Source organism: Lagenorhynchus albirostris, chromosome 10 (assembly GCF_949774975.1).
Source record: "Lagenorhynchus albirostris chromosome 10, mLagAlb1.1, whole genome shotgun sequence".
Taxonomy (NCBI): Eukaryota; Metazoa; Chordata; class Mammalia; order Artiodactyla; family Delphinidae; genus Lagenorhynchus; species Lagenorhynchus albirostris.
Window position 1 is genome coordinate 99,986,514 of NC_083104.1, and position 13,631 is coordinate 100,000,144.

General features: G+C 43.8%; 1 long non-coding RNA gene across 1 annotated transcript in view; it reads left to right on the plus strand.

Annotated features, from left to right (window-relative positions):
* Window positions 1-595: 595 nt before the first annotated feature.
* LOC132528253 (uncharacterized) overlaps window positions 596-13,631 on the plus strand; it is a 126,286-nt gene continuing 113,250 nt past the window's right edge. Inside the window, exons 1-2 of the long non-coding RNA XR_009543144.1 lie at window positions 596-724; window positions 6,280-6,356. This is a non-coding gene — a long non-coding RNA (uncharacterized LOC132528253). The remainder of the gene's footprint in view (window positions 725-6,279; window positions 6,357-13,631) is intronic.

Below are 13,631 nucleotides of genomic sequence, written 5' to 3' on the forward strand. Positions count from 1 at the left end.
GCTTCCTAGAGAACAAACGTATGGATACCAAGGTGGGAAGGGGCGTTGGGATGAATTGGGAGATTGGGATTGACATATATACACTACTATGTATAAAATAGATAAACTCACGAGAACCTACTGTACAGCACAGGGAACTCTATGCTCTGTGGTGACCTAAATGGGAAGAAAATCCAAAAGAGGGGCTGTATGTACACGTATAGCTGATTCACTTTGCTGTACAGCAGAAACCAACACAACATTGTAAAGCAACTATAGTCCAATAAAAATTAATTAAGAGAAAGGTAACGCTTCTAAGCTGGGTCATGAAAACGGTGTTGTCTGGTATACCTTCTGCCATCTCTTCCTGCTTTCCAGAGCCAATGGCTTTCAAATGTTGGCTACCTCAGTTCTAAAAAATAGACTAGTGGTGCTATTTTTTGATGTGCTAATTTTAGACATTATTTATGTCTTCCAGTCATGATGTTTTAGCTCTCTCTGTTGGACGCTGTCTGTCTGCCTCTTCCAGATGTATTCTTCTTAACCCTGGGTGTTCCTGGGGAGGCCGACCTTCGTGGATGAAGTGGACAGGCTCCCTTATCCTCTGGCTTCGTGTTGGGTCTGGTTAGTGGAGGCATCAGCAGGAGACTGGATTGGAGAGGGGATGGGGGGATGGGGTATTTATTCTCCGGAATGAGACCCCTCCTCCTCTTCTGGCATGCTTCCCTATCAGCTGCTCTCTGAGGTCTGATAATTGCTTCTCCCGTTGCCCTTGAACTATATCAGGTCTGGAGGTGGCAATGACTCCCTGCTATTGTTAGCTCTGCTACTTCACTGTCTGTTTTCCTAAACCCTGTTCACACTTTTGTTCCTGTGTTGTATTTTAATACCATTTACCCCTACCCCACCCCCATATAATATATTGCTTTTGTTGTGAGTGAGCACAATGCTTGCATTATTAAACTATGTAAATATTGCTGACTGTATAGCTAAGTAGTGAATTATGATTACATTTTCTTTCCTGAACAGATTTTTGTTTTTCACTATGTTTAACTGCCTACTTTAAAAAAATGCCTTTGTTTTCTGTATATCTGCCTTTATTTCTTTTCACATGCTTCATCAGATCTGTTAAATGCCTTTAAATGTTGTCTTCCAAAGCCTCAGACAGTTTCAGTTCTCTGTATCTTTTTCTTGGAGGGTGGGATCTCCAAGAGAAAGATATCAGTCTCCATAATAAATCGTCTCCGTAATGAACAGAACTTGGTGCCGTGCATTCTGAAATTAGAACCATAACTAACAAACTAACAAAGCGAGGAAAACGGGTTTAATGACCCAGGATCTCTTCACTGGTGGTGAAGATTTTACTCTCCTTGGCAAATATGGTGGCCACTTACAGATCCTAAGGGTGTTACTAAATACCATGATCTCTTTCAGATGTGTCTTATGCTCACCCCTTTCAAACAGCATATTTTAAGTTTACTAACTTCTAGCAATAGGGTCTGCTTTCTCCTTTCTCGCTGAGGACCAAGGGTTTCATCTTCATTTCCCAATCATCTCAAGGTCTAGCTAACCCACAAGGCAATTTTTAGATGTACTTTTCTGTAAAAGAAAGTCAGGAGATTTTGTGTGTTCAAGAATTGGTGTGTAACAGGCCCCAGTCGCTGACTGATTAACCCATTCTTCTTGCAATGTAGTTCTTATAAACCTAAGATCTCTATTTTGAAATTCTGAAACTGTGGTTTTATCCTTGACAACTTTTTCCTAGAGACCCTTCCCTGGAGCCCTCTGGCTACATGCTGGGACTTTCTTTCAGCATCATCTGGTACTTCCCTTTTCCCCATCTGTGTTGGATTTCCTGTTTCCTAGCTATTTCTTGATTTACTCCCTTGTTTTGCTGGAGCATATCCTTTAGCAGCTTCGTAAGAAAGAATACATAGAAGGTAAATTTTCTTGTGTTCTTATATGTCTAAAAATGTATTTATCCTACTTTTTACTTTATTGGTAGTTGGACAAGTATAAAATTTGTGTCACAAATTATTTTCCCTCAAAAATGTGAAAGCATTGCTCACGCGCTTCTAGCATCCAGTGTTGCTGGAAAGAAGTCTGAAGCCATTTGATCCCCATTGTTTGGTTTGTGATGTGTTCCCCTTCAGAATTTTCTTTTTAACCTGGTATTCTGAAATTTTATGACATATGACTTTGTTTTGGGTCATTTTTAATTTATTGTGCTGGGCATTCAGTGGTCTTTTTCAGTTTGGAGAATCTTAGCTTTCAGATATGGGAACTTTTCTTTCATAGTTAAAGTCTTGTAGAGCCTTGTATATACATACATACATATGTACGTTACTTTCCTTCCAATTTACATTTTGCCTCAGGAATTCCTACAGTTTTATTTGAAACTTGTGGATTCTCCTTACGTCTTTTATCTCTTTCCTCTGTCTCTCCTTCTGTTTTCTCGGAGATTTCTTTGACTTTATCTTCTAATTGTTTAATACAATTTTAATGATCATATTTCTTGTTTTCTGGTTGTTTCATCTTAAAAGCACTTTGTTTTGGTTTTACATACTTAACATCCTCTCTCTTTTTCTAAGGAGATGATCAGTTAAAAAAATTTTTTTTAATTATTTAAAAATTTTTCTTCTGTTTCCTCTATTGTCTTTTTTTTCGGGGTTCCTATTTTTGGTGTGTCTGTTTCAGTTTCTTGTACCTTGGAGACTGACTTCAAACGCCTTGAACCCTTAGCTGACTGGAGCCTCTACGTTTTTCACGTTGGGCTTTTTAACTGGCGGGCATTCAAAGTCCAGTGAGTGGTGAGCTGGACATTTTTCTTGGGGACTCCCATATTTCAGTATCTAAAGGTTCTTTGTTTTGGTTTATCCAGAAAATAAATGTCCATATCTTTACCTGCAGGAGACGTGCATGCAGTGGTGGGCTGGCTGAGCGGGGATGCCTGGCATGGCTCCGTCTTCCTTGTGTGACTTACCCCAACCCCTCATTTTCATTTCTCCCTACCTTACACCGTGTCTGGTGTCCCCAGGTCTGGAGAATCCCAGGTTAATTTTCTCCAGAACACAGTCTCCCATCCCTGATGGGGTGGGGGTGAGAGTGCAGTAGTGTGTGTGGGGCTGGGGAGACTTGCTGGCAGAAACGGGTAGGAAAGGGCACATGAGGTCCAACCAGCCCACATGCAGACTTTAGTTGGCTCTCCTGTTTCAGGCCCGAGACTCACAGCTGTCTTTCTGGGTCTCTGATGCCTTAAAAGCTGAAAGCTCTGTGGGCTCTGGATGAGGACTGGCCCCAGTTTTTAATCTTTTTACCCTTTTACCCCCTTGCATGCAGCTTACTGCTAAATCTTTACCATTTTTCTATCTGCATTTCGTCTTCCAAGACACCATTAAAGTCTTTCCTTTGCTGAAGTCTCCTGCTCTCTTTTAGTTCCTTCCTTGTCATTTTAGTGGGGTCTCTGGAGGTCAGGGGTTTAGTTAGGAGTCCCACAAGCCACACCTTGAACCATAAGGTGGTCCTGCCTCCCGGGAGGTAAGGTCAGTATCTGCTTTGAGGGTTTCTCCTGCACTTGTAATAACAAAATGATCTCCATCCTTCTGTGGACCACAGCTGGTGACCAAACTGTAGTCAGGCTCCTCTTCTTAATGAGGCCTTGACCTTGGCCCCTGTCCTGTCCTTGGCCTGCCCAGCCCAGTCTTAGCAAGAATTCTGCTAAATCCCTTTAGTGAGAATCCACTCCCCGCCCCACCCCCACCCCCACCACTTTGATGTCTGATCAAATTGCTCATCCCCCACCCTTGATGTATATGCCCTTGGCCTTCAGCAAGAATCCTGTTAGGTCAGATTAGCAAGAATCCCCTCACCCCTCATGCTCCTCTTAGTGATTTTCCATCCACTGACTCCCTCACTCTGCTCGTTGGCTATAAATCCCCACTCGTCCTTGTTGTATTTGGAGTTGAGCTCCATTTTTCTCCTCTATTGTGTTACTCCTATTACAATAGTCTTGAATAAAGTCTTCTTTACCATTTTAACAAGTGCCAGAATAAGGTTTTTTTTGACACTGGCCATTGGGAACCAGTGTTCAACCAGTGGCTGAAGCTGGTTTGAGAAAGCTGGCCTTTGCCTCAAGAATGCTTTGTGTGACCTGCGTAGTACAGAAGGTGCTTTTCTAGGTCATGTTTTTTCAAACTGTGAGCTGCAACCATTTGCTTAGTCACAGCCAACATTTAAAACATGAACTCAAGTAGGTTAGAAAACACCATTGTGCCTTGCCTGTAGGTGGGGCAAGTGTTGACTCATGAAACCTTTGTTTCAGTTTATGTGTCTGGGTACCGGGTCAAGGTGTAAATATATTTCTTGCCATGGAAACCGGTAAAATCTGAAAACCACTGGTCTAGGAAGTGGATTTGGATCCTTTGATTTGTTTTCCTAAGAATGCTCTACTAGTCAGACTGACACCGCCGTATCTATTTTAGAGAAGATGGATTTGGTTAGGTAAGTTCTCAGCCACTGAGTCCTAAGACATTGATTTCTCAGTTTGTATTATACCATAACCTTTTCAGCATTCTCTCTTTTTTTTTCCTATATACCATCTCCCAATTTTATTTATTTTTAAAAGATTTTATTGGGGTGTAGTTGATTTATAACGTTGTGTTAGTTTCTGCTCTACAGCAAAGTGAATCAGTTATACATATATCCACTCTTTTTTAGATTCTTTTTCCATTACACAGTATTGACTAGAGTTCCCTGTGCTATACAGTAGTAGGTCCTTGTTGGTTATCTATTTTATATATAGTAGTGTGTGTATGTCAATCCCAATCTCCCAATTTATCCCCCTCCCCTCAGCATTCTCTTTTGCTTAAAGCATTTCCTTAATTTTGTCTTGCTTAAGGAAGCCAGGATACATAAGAACTTTGTTTCAGAATTTGATGAGTAGGTAAGGGTGTATCAGGAATTAAACAGATCAAAAGCAGCAACTGAAACCCACCCACACATTTCTGTTTGGGGTAAAACTAAGCCTTTGTGAATAATTTACATGTCAAGTCATTAGCTCTTGGGACCCAAAGGAAGGAGAACGTGATTCACCTTTTTATTACCTCCCGGTGGGAGGAAGGAATTGTGCCGTAAAATTAGTGGCAAGATTTAATGCCTGGAAAGCACAGTATATGGAAAACTGATTCTGTAGGTGATTCTAGAGAAGAAGAAGAAGAATTCAAAAGGCCCTTGGAGGCTCTGTGGTTGGCATGTCTTCAGGGCTTTTGGTGGCTGTGATTTAAACTGGTCCACGCCCCAGAGCCTTCACAGTTTTGTTTTGTGTAGGGGGAGAAGCCAAGCTTTGACTACTTTGGGGCACTGGGAGGGGGTAAACCTGAGCTCAGGTGGGCCTTTGCTGGAACCTTATCAACCCCCGGGGACCTTTTGGGACCCCTGAGACAGGGCTTTATGATGGGTGAGGAAATGAGGATACACAGTGAGCTTGGTTCTCTACCAACAGTTGAAAGTGGTTGATTTCGCTAATGAATAAGAGAGTTTATTTTCCTGGGATTTGTTTTAACCTTGTCCTTTTGGCTAAGCCAACTAGTCATTTGGTGAGTTTATGTAGATAAAATATCAGATGAAGCCCACTTGCTTCATCTGTGGCAGAAAAGCATATAAAGCCTGCAACTATAACCTAAAATGCTTTACTTTAAAAAGAAAAAAAAAACCTGAACAAACAAATTCCAGTACATGGAACAGACAAATTTAAATAAAGATTGGACCAGTGGACTTATTATTACTATTTTTTTTTTTGCGGGACGCAGGCCTCTCACTGTTGTGGCCTCTCCCGTTGCGGAGCACAGGCTCTGGACGCGCAGGCCCAGCGGCCATGGCTCACGGGCCCAGCCGCTCCGCGGCATGTGGGATCTTCCCGGACCGGGGCACGAAACCGTGTCCCTTGCATCGGCAGGCGGACTCTCAACCACTGCGCCACCAGGGAAGCCCCAGTGGACTTATTTTTAATATAAGAATGCTCTCTGCTTTGTAACTAGCCATCAAGTGCCTCAGGCCTTTCCTTCTTTCCTTTCCTTCAACTGAATTAAATTTGGATTCTAGGGAAACCACAGAATAACACTATTTTTGAATTCTGTTTGGTTAAAATGGTTGGAAAATAAATGCCTCTAAACAGCTAAGTGGCGGGGGAATCTTTTATGAATTAGAAGAACGAGGTTTTGCATTTGGTTACCCTTTGTGTAAATGTCTATATTCTTTTAAAACTGTTATTTAATTATTTATTATTCAGTATTTGTTTTGCAGCCAAAGCTTCCTGAAAGAGGCGATTCCTTTTCTCCGGAGCTATCCAGGAGAAGCGTGGAAGATCTAACGGCTAAGAGGTTAGCTGGGATCTCTTGGGTGTGTGGTGATGGTCATATAGCAATAATGATAGCAAACAGTTATCATTTGGTCTCAGGCACAGTGTCAAACCCTTTACCTGGAATGTTTAATTTGATCCACACAAAAACAGGTGAGACAGGTGTTGTAATTGTCCCCATTTTACAGAAACTGAGATGGAGTGAGGTTAAACCACACATCTAGGTCAGCACCAGCACGGAACCTGGGCAGCCCAACCTGGGGTCTTGGCTGTGACCAACTCTGCAATATTGCCCCCTCCTGGAAGTTCTTACCAATCAGTTGTAAACTGGTACTCAGGCCCCTTTATGCCAAAGGTATAAACAAAGGAAGATGCAGATAGTCTTTTTTTTTTTTAAACCTTCAAAGTAAGCAGAAAAAGTAGAAGCAGAAACAAGAGGGGGAAAAGAAAAAGATTTAGATGAAGCAGTAATTGTTCAATAGCTCAAGTTTAGAAGGGTACTACATAGTCCGTGAAATTTTGTATTTCTTTAAATCTTGCTCTAAATGGCTTGCAATTTCTCTCCTTTTTATGCTAACATTTCTAATTCTTTTTTTTTTAACATCTTTATTGGAGTACAGTTGCCCCACAATGGTATGTTAGTTTCTGCTTTATAACAAAGTGAATCAGCTATATGCATACATGTATCCCCATATCCCCTCCCTCTTGCGTCTCCCTCCCACCCTCCCTATCCCACCCCTCTAGGTGGTCACAAAGCACCGACCTGATCTCCCTGTGCTATGCGGCTGCTTCCCACTAGCTATTTTACATTTGGTAGTGTATATATGTCCATATCACTCTCTCACTTTGTCCCAGCTTACCCTTCCCCCTCCCCGTGTCCTCAAGTCCATTCTCTACGTCTGCGTCCCTATTCCTGCCTGCCCCTAGGTTCTTCAGAACCATTTTTTTAAAAATTCCGTATATATGCATTAGCGTACGGTATTTGTTTTTCTCTTTCTGACTGACTTCACTCTGTATGACAGACTCTAGGTCCATCCACCTCACTACAAATAACTCAATTTCATTTCTTTTTATGGCTGAGTAATATTCCATTGCATATATATGCCACATCTTCTTTATCCATTCATATGTCGATGGACACTTAGGTTGCTTCCATGTCCTGGCTATTGTAAATAGAGCTGCAGTGAACCTTGTGGTACATGACTCTTTTTGAATTATGGTTTTCTCAGGGTATATGCCCAGTAGTGGGATTGCTGGGTCGTATGGTAGCTCTATTTGTAGTTTTTTAAGGAACCTCCATACTGTTCTCCATAGTGGCTGTATCAATTTGTATTCCCACCCACAGTGTAGGAGCATTCCCTTTTCTCCACACCCTCTCCAGCATTTATTAACATTTATAATTCTTGTAGTGGTTACATGGTGGGCACATTTGCCCTCTTTCTTGTGTCAGAATATCTCGCTGGGCTGACCTGCATACCCTCATGCGTCCACGCTTCTCCTAGTGGAGACGGATGCAACTAACTGACAGACACCGACCGCCGGCCAGCCTCGCTGCCTTGGCCCCTCTTCGCACTGGTCTCTTCCTGTTTTTACTATAACTTTAATGGGCAGATCTCCATTAGATGCTCTTGTGTTTGGTGGTCCAAGGTACTAGTGTGACTGCTCTTCAGATGGCCATCCCCTGTTGCGTTCAGAGGCAAAGAGGAACGGAAATGACCTTCTTTCTGGCAAGAGTGTTTCAAGGCGAGCTGGAAGGAGATCCATTTGTCCCATTGCGCTTGGTGTCATGGACGAGGAACTTCACCAGGATGAAGGGGCACATTTATTTAAGCAGTTCTGTTTCAGCAGCCAGGATAGGACATCCATGTCCCATTGCTCATTAGTTTTACACGTGATACATAACAAGAGATGACTCAGGTTGGTTTTTCGTTTAATGATGAAAAGGAAGAGCAAAGATGAAGGTGGTTGAAGGGACAGGAATACAATTTTCCATCCCTCACATAAGGGAAGTTTTTCTAGACCTAAACTTTTTTAAAGGGAGAAGAACGCCATTTTATTTTATTATCAGAAATAGTATTATGAGTTGTGCCTGTTAGAAAAAATTACACAATTATAAAATGTATCAGAATCATCGGGCTGACGTTTTTCCTCTGAAGTTTTAAAGTCAGAATTTGCTTCCAGCACCCACAGTGCTCCACTGTTGATGCAGGTAGTGAGATTGTGTAATTGGCAATAACGTTCTACGTGATGAGTTTCTTGCCAGCTCTCTTCTGAATAGTTACAATGCTTGGTTTAGTTGGGTTTTCTGAGCCATTGTAAAGTTAGTCTCTGGCAAGTGTGCAGTAACTTCTGAGGGAGGGAAATGTAGAGCTTGTATGAAGTTAATTTGTTGGTAATGGGTGGTATACGAGACATGACCCAAGAGATGGTAGGGACCCGGGAGGCTAGATGGCCAGGTGGGGTGAAAGTACTGACAAGAGACACTATATTCCTTCTTGAAAAAAAGCATCTGAAGAATTTGTGTATTCATCATTTACCTAGCATCTGCCGTCACAAGGATTCCAAATCCCCAACCCATTACGTGCTGGGACACCTGTCGCTGTTTGCTTGATAATATAATTCCTTTCTCTCCCTCGTCTTAAAAAATCATGCATATGTTAAAATAAAGCTAAAGTGAATTTAAAATACGTATTTTAAAACTATAAGGTTTAAACAACTTTTCCCCTTGAAATAATTACAGTCCTCTCCAGGGAGCCGGGAAACCATACCTTGTCTAGAGAAGTGTACGTTTAGACTTTCATAATTACTTGGTGAATCAGCACGGGCTGATTTCCCAGGAGTTGGTTCCCACCATGGGGAATAATTTTCTGTTCCTGGGGGAGTCCCTTGGGAGACACCTTCTCTGATTCCTCAAGTCAGAGAAGTGCTCTGTGCTACCTCCCTGGCAGCCCTTTTTTATTTCCAACTGCATCTCCAGCTCTACCATCGATGACCGAATGTCTGTATGACTTACCTCTCCTATTAGATGTCAGACTCTTTGCCAAAGGGTCTATGCTTGCACCTTGTGTTTACTGAAGTCAACTTTAATTCCTGTTTTGGGGGGTTGGGGTCCTTGCTTGTCATAACCAGAGTCAGAATGCCCCAGAATCAGAACAAAGTTTTCAATACTGGATGTCTTAAAAAAGATGTGTGTTGGGAGATAACCGTCAGTGATTTAAATATCTGAGTAGATGTGGAATATTCTTGATGCAGGCATTCACCAGAACTCTTCATAGAGAAAAACGTAATTTCTGAACGTCTGAAAGAGTCATTTACCCAAGACAATGCAGTTTTTCAATGGGTCGGCAAAGGGACCGCTTGTTTCTTTCAAAGAAACCCGTTTTTGGACAGTGCAGCAAGTACTGTTTGGACAGAAGTAAAGATTTGGAACTGAGACTTCTGGGTAAGTGGCTCTTGAGTGTGTCTTGTAAACCAGCCCTGGATGAAGAGGCCCAGCATGCCCTGAGCTGGCACTACCTCTTCCTGGTCAAATGGAAATCCATGGCCCAAACACCTGATCTGGGGCGCAGCTGCATACTTCCTCTTGATTTAATAGCTCTGTCTCGGCTAAGGTTGGGGATGAAGTTCAAAAACATTGCAGATGCCTCGATGCACGGAAACGTGTTCACTTCTTACCGCGTGACCGCACTTTGCTCAGGGCTCTCTGTACCAGCATTTCCTTAAAGGGCTTATGACTCTGGAAACAGCTGAATGTAAATTGGGAAGGTCTTGGCAAAGCTTTTGGAATTATCTGCTACTTTTCCAGCTTTCTGGTGCCTGTTTACCTTGTTCTCTGTTTCTTCCCTCAACACTCCTTTCTCTTCTTCCCAGTCACCCTTTAGACATTTCAAAATTGATGGGCTGTTTGTGAAATAACTGTTATCAGCAAGGATCATCAATAGATGCTAAACCATCCGATGGAAGTTTGTCGGGGACAGGACACGGGCCAACATATCGCTCCAGGGTTACCGGCTAACTGTGCGGAGGCAAGGAACCTTCCCGACGGAGAGACCTGAGGGTCACCGCTTTACTCGAGGGATCGGATTTGGTGGAACACTTGTAGCGAGGCAGCCTCCTGACAGGATGCGCCATGAACCACACAGCATCGCCTGTGGAGTGTTCTTGCCAGAAATGTTTAACCTGAATCGAATCCAGTCTCTAGACCTAGCCTTCAGTTGACGGGAAATACAGGGCAGAGACTAGAGACAAGGTAGACAATACAGGGCAGAGACTAGAGACAAGGTAGACAATACAGGGCAGAGACTAGAGACAAGGTAGACAACAGTAGGACAAAACGATCAGCCAAACCAGAATATGGGAAATTTTACAAAACTGTCCAGGACTCTTGAAAAAATCAATATCATGAATAAAAAAGGGGGATGGTTGCTGTTCTAGACTAGAGGATTTGAAAGAGACATAACAATCAAATGTGGTGTGCTTACCTTATCAGATCCTGGTTCAAAGTGACAACAAAAACAAAGAAGAATTTGATGATGAAGAACAGAAAAAAACATTAAGAGCCATTTGGGGGAATCTGAATGTGGACTGGGTATTAGATGAGAGTAGGGAATTAGTGTTAGTTTTCCTAGCCGAGATGTTTACCTTGGGGCTTTTTAGAACGTCTGTATTCCTGGGCGATGCTCGTTGAAGCATTTAGGGACGCAAGGTCACGGTGCCTGGACCCTCCATCCAAATTGTTCCAGGGGAGCCTGTGATGTAGCCGAATACTGATAGTCCTTGAGTCCAGGTGGCTTGTTGAGTGTTCACTGAGCCATCCTTCTAACTTGTATAGTTTAAATTTTTTTTAAAGGGGAAGTAAAAGTGAAACGGTGGGCTCCTTGGTGAGTCTGGGGGAGGAGATTTTTTTTTTTTTTAACCTGTGTCAATGAAAGTCAGCTCTGAAAAAAGAATTGGGTTAATTACTCTTAGAACCTGGAGTGGGGTGGGGGGAAGGGGCTTCCCTTATTGGCTGCTTTCTGCTTCCTCAGTTAATGGTCCTTTTTCTGTCTGTTGTTTAGGGCAGTTTCCATTCTGTTTTCTTCCCTCAGAGCGGCCTTCCTGAACTAGCCATGGGGCATCTGACTAGCCTCCTCCTTGCTTCCCTTATCTTCCCAGCTGGGTGAACTCCGTACCTCTTAGCTTTTACCTTCACATGCTCCCAAGATCCTTTTCGTTTCTGGCTTAGTCCAAACCATTTTCTTCACCCGACTTGTGGGAGCCACAGTCCTTCACCCATCATTCTCCTTCTTCCCTGTCACCTCTTCCTCCTCATTCTGAAAGTGCTTTCAGACGCATTTGAGTTTTTATGAAACCTACCTGAGGGGATTTTCTGTCTACAGGACAAGAGGCACTGAGAGCGTCATCGACAATTGTGGGTGTGTACGTTTGGTGATGATGGTGACAGTGGTTGAGGGGATCCATTTACCACCCATGTGCTTCTTTATATCAAAGGGTCTTCGTATTCAAAGTAAATGTTTGTTGAGGGAAGGACTTTCTGGTTTCAGTGTTCAGTGCTGACTGCTGCATCCTGTAATTAGGGTCCGTGAACCATCTTGTCCTTGTCTACAGGCCTGGATGCCCAAGACTATCCTAGCAGGACTGTGATTTGAGCTTAGGACCGAGTATGTGTGGACCCCGGGGTCCAGGTAATCTAGTTGACCCAGGAGCCCACTGTCGGTCTTTCAGGATTGCAGAAGTATCGTTCGGTTCCAGGAATGAAGTAACAAACACAAAACTGGCAACTCCAGGGTATCGGAGACAGAGCCCTGCCAACCTGATTGCCCACCCACCCCAGGCAAGCTGACCTTCAGGCAGCTGGGCAAAGCCTGAGGAATCTTGTGAAACAGGCCAAGGGGACCAGTCATCTGTGCAGAGAGAGCACGCAGAGCAAGGGGAAAGCCCACCAGTCCAATGTGTTATGTCCTGAGACCTGGGTGTCTGGCTCTTTTTCTGTCCCCATTAAACCTTAACTCCCCATCCCCTAGCCCCCAGCCCCTGGCAGCCACCCTTCTACTTTCTGTCTCTGTGAACCTGACCAGTCTAGGGACCTCATAGAAGTGGACTTGTAAAGTGTTTGTCCTTTTATGTTCGAATTCCCTTCCTTTTAAAGGCAGGATAATATTCCACTGCATGTGTATAGCACATATGTTTATCCACTCATCCATCAATGGACACTTGGGTTATTTCCACCATCAGGCTATTGTGAATAATGCTGCTATGAATAAATAACTTATTTTTTTTTTTTTGCTGTATGCGGGCCTCTCACTGTTGTGGCCTTTCCCGTTGCAGAGCGCAGGCTCCGGACGCACAGGCTCAGAGGCCATGGCTCACAGGCCCAGCCGCTCTGCGGCATGTGGGATCTTCCCGGACCGGGGCATGAACCCGTGTCCCCTGCATCGGCAGGCAGACTCTCAACCACTGCGCCACCAGGGAAGCCCCTAAATAACTTATTTTTAAGACTTGAATGGATGTGAGAAATGAATGCATGTTAAGAGAATAAGTCAGGAAGAAAAGGGTGGCCTGGCCATCCCGATTCAGGTTGGAGCTGTTCAGATGGACACCAAGAAATCCAGTAAGGATAAGCTCCTGTTCAGCTGTGAGTGTGAGAAAACACACCCAAGTGAGGGACTGCTTCGAAGCCAGGAAAGCCTGGAATTCCAGCTGCATTTTCTTGAGTTACTCGAGGCTCAGACTTTTAACACATGATGACACAGTATGAATGAGTTGACAGTAAGCATCTGAAGGGTTCACTCTAGCTGTGCGCTCCCATCTTGTTGCATCGTCATGCATCTCAGATGGTTCACGTCAGGGTTTCACCTGTGCCAGGTGATGTCAAGAGAACGTTCCACTGCGCAGTAGAGAGGGCCCTGTTGACCCAAGCAGCGGTGTCACAGATGAATGTCACTGGAAGGAGAGGACACCCAGCAGCTGGGAGTGCTTAGGGCACTGGGAACCCCTACCTCCACATGGACTGACCGACCACGGGTGGGCTGGCCTTTCACCTCTCTCTCAGGAGCCGCAGGGCCTCTCATCTCTGCTCTTCCTAACACATCTGCTCTCATTTTTCTTACAGCCTGCTTCCCTTGTGTAGGCATCGTGAACGTGGCTCAGTAATGCCGCCAACCTTGACTTTCCAGCATTGCTTATTTCTATCAGCCACCGGCTTCATCCTCATCTGTCAGTTGTGTCTGCATCTCTCAGTTCACAATTTTGAGGGAGGCTCTGATTGGCAAGCTTTTGAACGCGTTGCCCAGTGCAA